Source organism: Astatotilapia calliptera, chromosome 7 (assembly GCF_964374335.1).
Source record: "Astatotilapia calliptera chromosome 7, fAstCal68.1, whole genome shotgun sequence".
Lineage (NCBI taxonomy): Eukaryota > Metazoa > Chordata > Actinopteri > Cichliformes > Cichlidae > Astatotilapia > Astatotilapia calliptera.
In genome coordinates this window covers 56541642-56549654 of record NC_137428.1, presented here as the reverse complement: position 1 = coordinate 56549654, position 8013 = coordinate 56541642, and the positions used below count along the sequence as shown (strand labels likewise).

The following is an 8013-nucleotide window of genomic DNA, read 5'->3' as shown; positions in this document are numbered from 1 at the left end:
AACAACTGTGGGCCTTGACTAGGCATTTATTTGTATTTTTAGCAGATGGTGCTTCCCACCCACAAACACCTGGAGCTGCCAAAGAGCTATGTAGTATTTATTACTGCACTGGTTACCAGCAGCGCCGTCACTTTAGAGAAGACTAAATAATTATTTTGTGACTTCACATAAATTGCTTGCAATCCAAGATCAGATGTGTTGTTACAAACACAGTTAAGTTCAAGTAAGATGAAGTGAGGTTCTTCCTGTCAAAGCACAACACAGCTGTCATACTGGGCTTTTTGCAGAAGCGTGAATGTGGAGTACTGACATTACCTGACATTTCTTGATCTCAGCAAATAGCTCAGTATGAGTTGAAGGGCTAAAGCAGAAAAACAGAACATTAAGTATCTGTATGTGTTACCCACAATGAAATAACAAGCAAGCTCCAAAGCTGACAATCACTGAGATCGCTGCTGCTGTCAAACAAGAAAACATTGCATCCATGGCAACAGCTGATGAGTTATTACAAAAACCAAAACCCAAAACAACAACATCAAAAAAAAAAAAAAAAAAAAATGAGGGAAGAAATTAAAACAACTCTTTTAAAAAACGTGTTATTGCAATATCTACACACTGGAAGGAAGGAAGGAAGGAAGGAAGGAAGGAAGGGTGATTTATCCAACCTAATGTATGAGCCTACCTTGCAAACGACTAACAGACTGAGCAACAAATACATTTCAAAGGATTATCATTTTCTGATTTGATTCAGGATAACAGCGTGTGTGTGTGTGGGGGGGGGGGGGGGGGGACCAGCTGTGTTGGGGTTATTGTTGAGCTTTGAAATCAGCCATTAGTGTGAATTGGTCTGCCTTGTTAGCCTTGCATTAAAGGCAATAGACAGAGTTTTATTTAATATCAGATCAGAAAAATCCAGGTGAAATTACCATATAATGATGTCTGGTCTTTGATCGCATGAGACTATTGTTGATGACATCCTCCAGAGGATTAAAAATTGTTTCGAAAATGAACATCATTACAAGGAGGACATTAGACAAGAAAGTGTTATTGAAAAATTCTACGTTACACCTCAAGCTTGGAAAGGGGTCATCATCAAAAAAAAGAAGAAGTCATCCTTAGATAGTTAGATAGTTTTTTGTTAAGTTATGTTATAATTTATGTTAGGTCAGTCTGTCTTGTCTCTGCTAGCCAGCTAACTAGGCCTCTTAGTTAGCTAGTTTAGAGTTTTTCTGTTAAATTATGTTGTAAATTTATGTTGCATGTAGCACCTTGGTTCCTGGAGGAACGTTGTTTCGCCTCACTGTGTACTGTTAAACTGTATATGGTGGAAGTGACAATAAAGCCAACTTGACTTGATCATCAGCTGGTCATGCCAGCAGCAGCAGTCTAATCAGCTCCTTGACTCACTCACACTTTTTCAGAAGTATACAGTTTTTCAGACCATCAGGGAAAAAGTTTGTGTTCTTTAGTTGAAAAATCCCTTGACAAAATTGGGAAGTGAGTCAGTGATTTGACTTAGACTTTCAAAAACTGTGTTTTTTTAAATGATTTATGTTTTTCTACAAATATATGCACGTCAGACTCTTAAGAAAACTTGCAACGTGTGAGTGCATGTAAATAGTGAACGAGTCAAAATATTGCATACCTTCTGCAACTGAAATATAAACGGAGGAGAAAGGATTTATTTCGTACTGTGGAGATTGTTTGTAATTTCCCATTAGTAAGCTGAAACGATAGATATTAGATATATTATAATCTATTTTATAAGTATTGATAGACCTAAAAAGAATCCTGTGTGTTAAACTATAGACATTTTACAATAAAAACGAGAATTAAAGAAAAATAACTTTTCAGGTCCCACCGAGATTTGAACTCGGATCGCTGGATTCAGAGTCCAGAGTGCTAACCATTACACCATGGAACCACGTGTCAGCGACCTACTAAAATCATAGAGTGAATCGTGACACATCTTGTTTCTGCAAGGTGTATATTTATTGCGGATGTATTGTTTCCCTTGTAGACCGGAATAAAAAGACAAAACTTGGGCACTTACTTGTGACTGGCAGAATTACTTCAATGCCGCTCTCACCAGCACTCGGCTGCCTCCTGGTGGTCAACATGTGTAATTGCAAGAACCGCAGGTATTGTTCCCTTTCAGTCGATTCACTCGGTACAACACATAAGTATGGGATATCACGCCCTCGCGTGTCCTGGCTGAAGAAACCTTTATTCACGCCTTTACGGCAGATGACGTGTGATGACACGCGCAAGGCCCCGCCCGCACATATAGCCGCTGCCATCACCGTCATCCCTCAGTTCTTACGCTCTTCACCTCGCTGAGAACACCTCTGCTGAGTTGGGCTAGCTAGCTACTGCTAGTTAGCTCCGTTGTCTGCCAACTTGAACCTAGCTTAACTGCCCCTGTTGGTGTTAGCCTCCACCGCCCAGCTGGTGCGTAGGCTGCCCGCGGAGCGCTATTTTCAAGTTTTTCTTGTGCAGCGTTTCGCTTTGCGTTTTGGGAATGGACTCCAAACCGAAGCGAGCAAAGCAGAAATCTTCTGTTCGCCCCTGTCCTCAGGGATGTGGTTTCTCTTTGCACGACAGCGACCAGCACGATGCCTGCCCTGTCTGCCTGGGGATCGTCCACGCTAGGAGAGCGTTGACGGAGCCCGAAGCTTGTGCGTTTTGTCGCCAGCTCCGACGCTCGACCCTGGAAAGACGGGTGACGTTTGTGGAAAGAGTGCTGGGACGCTCGGCTGTCGCACGGCATGACCCTCTTCTTTCCGAGTCTGGAGCCCCGGCTTCGTCCGAGTCCGAAGACGAAAATTTTCAGGTCGATGTCCCCGCGATTAGCTGGGCTGACCACATGGAATACGTTGACGGGTTAGCCGATGACGGACCGGAACCATGCAGGAGCGCTGACGGGCTTCAGCCTGGGTTGAAGCCCGCCAGCGCTCCCCAGGAAGACGATGACGTGCTGGACATCGGCCTGGACATCCATGGTTTGTCGGAGGATGAGCAGGAGAGCTCATTGTCGACCCAATATGCCGCCGCTGCTGCGCCGGTCGGCCACGATGACACCTCTCTTTTCTCCCTGTTTCGCCGTGCCGCTGAGAAGCTGCAGGTGGACTGGCCCTCTCCTCCACCAGCTCGGAAGCCGTCGCGGTTTGCGGGTTTTTTCCTTCCACCGGAGCCCGCAACGGCCAAAAACTGCCTCCCCATGTTCCCAGACTTTCTCTGCGAGCTAACAGCGTCATGGGACAAACCTCTGTCTACCCGCGTCACTGTGCCCGGCTATGGACAGTACATGGAATTGGACGGCGCCGAGGGAGCTGGTTTAGCTAACCCACCCCCTATGGAGCCGTCTCTGGCTGCTTATCTGGCCCCGTCCCATAACCATGGTGTCGGTGGCCCCGCAACTCTGCCGTCCAAGCACTGCAGATTCTCGGCCTCGCAGCTGGAGAAGATTTATCGGGCTCAGGCCGGCACCGCTCGAGCCATGAGCTCCGTCACCATGCTCCAGACGTACCAAGCAATGTGCCTGGCGGAGCTTGGATCGCTGGTTCCGGAGGACAGCCCGCTGTCACCTCTTCTTAACGAGGTTAGAGTCACCACGGATTACATCCTCCGTGCGTCTCGCTGTGCAGCGCTCTCCCTGGGCAGAGGGATGGCTTCGACAGTGGTGGCGCAGAGGCACCTGTGGCTGACCCTCTCCGACGTCCCTGATAGAGACAGAGCTGTGTATCTGGACGCACCAGCGTCTGCGGCTGGGTTATTCGGACATTCACTTGAAGCCATTCAGGCTAGATTCGATCTGAGGAAGAAGCAGACGGAAGCTCTGCGCGACATCATCCCCAGACGCCAGCCCAAGCCCACTGCTAGCTCTCACAGGCCCGCCGCTCCTCTGACAGCTGGCAAGAGACCGGCGCCCACTGCTGGAGTGGGAGGGCCGCCGGCGAGAGCACGTACTCCGGCCCGAGCTCCACGCCAGTCGGCCTGGGGCAAAGGCCGGGAGACGCAGGGAGACGCTGCTCTTACCCCTCTGTTGCCGCACAAGAGGTGCCGCTTCAGTTCTGTTCAGGTTGTCAGCCCCAGAAGGCGCTGCACTTCCCTATCGCGGTCTCCCAAGCACATAACCCCTGCACACGGTTCAGATGTGTTGAATGTTCAAGCGACCACATCGAGTGTTCCCGCTGTTTTTCATTGTTATGCCCCGGAAAAGGTGCACCCAACAAAATGTATAAATGTACATGTTCCCATGTTGCAATCAATAAAGAGTGTTGTTTACTCTCAAACAATCTCAAATGCTCAACCTGCAGGCGAAATGAGCCAGGTCAGGCAGGGGATGCAGTCCCCTGCAGACACACTGGGGGGCGACGGCGCCCCGCCGTCAGTGCTGCAGGCCAGCCGGCTGGCTGCTCACTTCCCTCAGTGGCGCGCTTGCGCCCCCTCTCCGTGGGTGCTGCAAACCGTTGCCATGGGTTACCGGTTGCAGTTCCGGGTCAAGCCGCCTCGTTTCCAAAGAGTCGTGAACACGATTGTCAACCCCGAGGCAGCCTTGGTACTCAGAGAGGAAATACAGGCGCTATTACAGAAGAGAGCAATACGGGTGGTCCCCGCTTCGGAGACGGACAAAGGTTGGTACAGCCGTTATTTTGTCATTCCGAAGAAAGGGGGAGGGCTTCGTCCCATCCTCGACCTGCGAGTCTTGAACACGTACCTGCGAACGTACAGGTTCAGGATGCTAACACTCAGACAGCTCCTGAGTGCAGTCGGCCCGGGAGATTGGTTTGCGACAATCGATCTAACAGATGCTTATTTTCATGTCGCTATACACCCGAAACACAGGCAGTTTCTGAGGTTTGCGTTCGAGGGCGTAGCCTACGAATACCTAGTGCTGCCGTTCGGGCTGTCGCTCGCTCCCCGCACCTTTACGAAATGTGCCGAGGCAGCGCTAGCGCCCCTCAGGAAGAGGGGCATCCGCATCTTGGCCTACCTGGACGACTGGGCTCTCGTGGCTTGCTCCAGAGAACAGGCGGAGACGCAGCTGTCGCGGGTTCTGTCACACATTCAGACACTGGGGTTCTCTGTGAACTTTCAGAAGAGCTCGCTAATCCCAGGTCAACAGATCGCTTTTCTCGGTCTGGAAATATGCTCTCTTTCCAGCCGCGCACGGTTGTCAGAGCACAGAGTGGCCGCGTTTCATCGCTGCCTCGCTCAATTTCAGCTGGGACGCAGACTGCGTTTCCAGACGATATTGCGCTTGTTGGGCATGATGGCATCTATGATCGCCGTAGTGCCGCTTGGGCTGTTGAAAATGAGAGCGTTTCAACGCTGGACTCTCTCTCACCGTTTGTGTGCTTCGCGTCACCTCCGGAGGAGGCTGCCGGTAACTGCGTCTTGCATGCTAGCTCTCCGTCCTTGGAGGGAGCCCGGGCTACTGCACCAGGGCTCTCGGATTGGGAGGGTGTTGTTTCGCAAGGTGGTGTCCACAGATGCTTCCCTAAGTGGGTGGGGAGCGCTGTGCGAGGGTGCGTCAGTGAGAGGGATCTGGTCCGCGGCTCAGCGCCAGCTGCACATCAACCACTTAGAGCTGTTGGCAGTGTTCTTAGCTCTAAAGCGTTTCCGTCCAGTCCTGCAGGGCCAGCATGTCTTAGTCAGGACGGACAATTCAACAGTGGTGTCTTATATAAACAGGCAGGGAGGAACACGCTCTCTTCCCCTGTTGCAGCTGTCTCGCTCTCTGCTGTTATGGTGCAGTGTTCATTTTCTGACTCTAAGAGCCACCCATGTCCCGGGCCACCTGAACCTGGGGCCGGACCTTCTCTCCAGGGGGGGTCCTCTGGTGAGAGAATGGAGGTTACACCCTTCAATAGTGGCTCAGATTTGGGATCTATTTGGCGAGGCGCAAATAGATCTTTTTGCTTCCAGGGTGAATGCTCACTGCCCCCTGTACTTCTCCATAATCGACCACGATGCACCCTTGGGCTTGGACGCGCTAGCGCACCAATGGCCAGACGTGCTCCTGTATGCATTTCCCCCAGTGGAAATGATATCTCCAATTCTGGAGAGGGTGCGTCGGCATTCCCTCTCTCTGATCCTGGTGGCCCCTTGGTGGCCCGCGAAGTCGTGGTATGCAGAAATAATCAGCCTGCTTGCAGCAAGTCCTTGGCAGCTTCCTCTCCGCAGGGATCTCCTCTCTCAGGCGGGGGGGGAAGTGTTTCATCCGCGCCCGGATCTGTGGCACCTTCATGCTTACCTGCTGAGAGGTTAAACTTGGTTGCTAAGGGTCTGCCACCTAGTGTGGTAGCGACGATTCAGAGCGCCAGGGCCTCGTCTACTAGAGGCTTGTACGCTTACAAATGGCGAGCCTTCGAGCGATGGTGCCAGGACCGCCACACTCTCCCATTTCAGTGCTCTATTGTGGATGTTTTGACATTCCTGCAGGAGCTGTTGGATAAAGGCCTTTCGTTTTCAACGATCAAGGTTTATTTAGCGGCTATATCTGCTTGTCATATCGGTTTTGACGGGGTGACACCAGGTGCGCATCCCCTCGCCGTGCGTTTTCTGAAAGGGGTTCGCCGGCTGAGGCCCGTGCTTAAGTCCAGTGTCCCGGCTTGGGACTTGTCTTTGGTGCTGGAGGCCCTTTGTGGCCCTCCGTTTGAACCCGTTGAGTCGGTAGATATGAAACTTCTTTCGTATAAGACCGCATTACTTCTCGCTTTGGCCTCGGCGAAGCGAGTGGGGGACCTTCATGCGCTGTCTGTGCATCCTGCCTGCACACAGTTTTCTCCTGATGGCCGCAAGGTCGTATTGCGTCCGAATGCCGCCTATCTTCCCAAGGTCATGCCTGCATCTTATAGTTCAATGGAGTTTGAGTTGCTGAGCTTTTGCTCCCCTCCTTTTGAATCTGAGGAGCAGAGGAGGGTGCATTCTCTTTGTCCGGTGCGTGCGCTACGCACCTACATTGAGCGCACTCGGGATGTGCATTTGTGTGACCAGTTGTTTGTCTGCTTCGCTAATCCGAATAGAGGTAGAGCTCTGTCCAGACAGAGGCTGTCCCACTGGATTGTGGAAGCTATCTCGCTGGCATACAGCACCGGAGGTTTTGCGTTGCCCCACGGGGTGGGAGCTCATTCCACCAGGGGGATGGCGACCTCATGGGCTCTTTTTAGAGGGGTGCCTGTGGCTGATATTTGTGCAGCGGCTAATTGGGCGTCGCCGCACACTTTTGTGCGGTTTTATCGGTTGGACGTTACAGCCCCTTCGGTGGCTCATGCTGTCCTTTCTGCTGGGTCTACCACTCACTAAGGATGTGGTGGTCCCGTTCCGGTTCGGTGGCTGCTCTGCGGGGCGTGTATATAGGTCCCATACTTATGTGTTGTACCGAGTGAATCGACTGAAAGGGAACGATTAGTTATGTCTATAACTTCTGTTCCCTGAAGGAGAGGAACGAGGTACAACACAGGGTGGCCCCACTGAGCAGTTGGCTCGGTGAAGAGCGGCTATCGAACTGAGGGATGACGGTGATGGCAGCGGCTATATGTGCGGGCGGGGCCTTGCGCGTGTCATCACACGTCATCTGCCGTAAAGGCGTGAATAAAGGTTTCTTCAGCCAGGACACGCGAGGGCGTGATATCCCATACTTATGTGTTGTACCTCGTTCCTCTCCTTCAGGGAACAGAAGTTATAGACATAACTAATCGATTTTCATTCCGTTTTCTGCTCGTCTTTGAGGCACATGTGAGTATGTAAACCTCAGGGCGATTCCAATGTCTCCAGTCCACACTAGTAATAATGACCTAACCATGTCTAAATTAAGTCTACAGCCACAATTTAGTGATCTTTCATTCCAAATCCTTTCCAGGAGGTGCACTTATGTAATTGTAATACTATGTTAAACTGCTGCTGATGAAACATCTTGCATGAGATCTTTTTGAAATACAATTAATTTAGATCTGAATATACAAATTTAACGATGATCTTTCTGCAAAGAGTACCTAATAACACTTA

General features: G+C 50.9%; 1 non-coding gene across 1 annotated transcript; it reads right to left on the bottom strand.

Annotated features, from left to right (window-relative positions):
- Nucleotides 1–1852: 1852 nt before the first annotated feature.
- Nucleotides 1853–1924, bottom strand: trnaq-cug (transfer RNA glutamine (anticodon CUG)). Its single transcript has one exon. It is a non-coding gene; the product is annotated as a tRNA-Gln (tRNA).
- Nucleotides 1925–8013: the final 6089 nt, after the last annotated feature.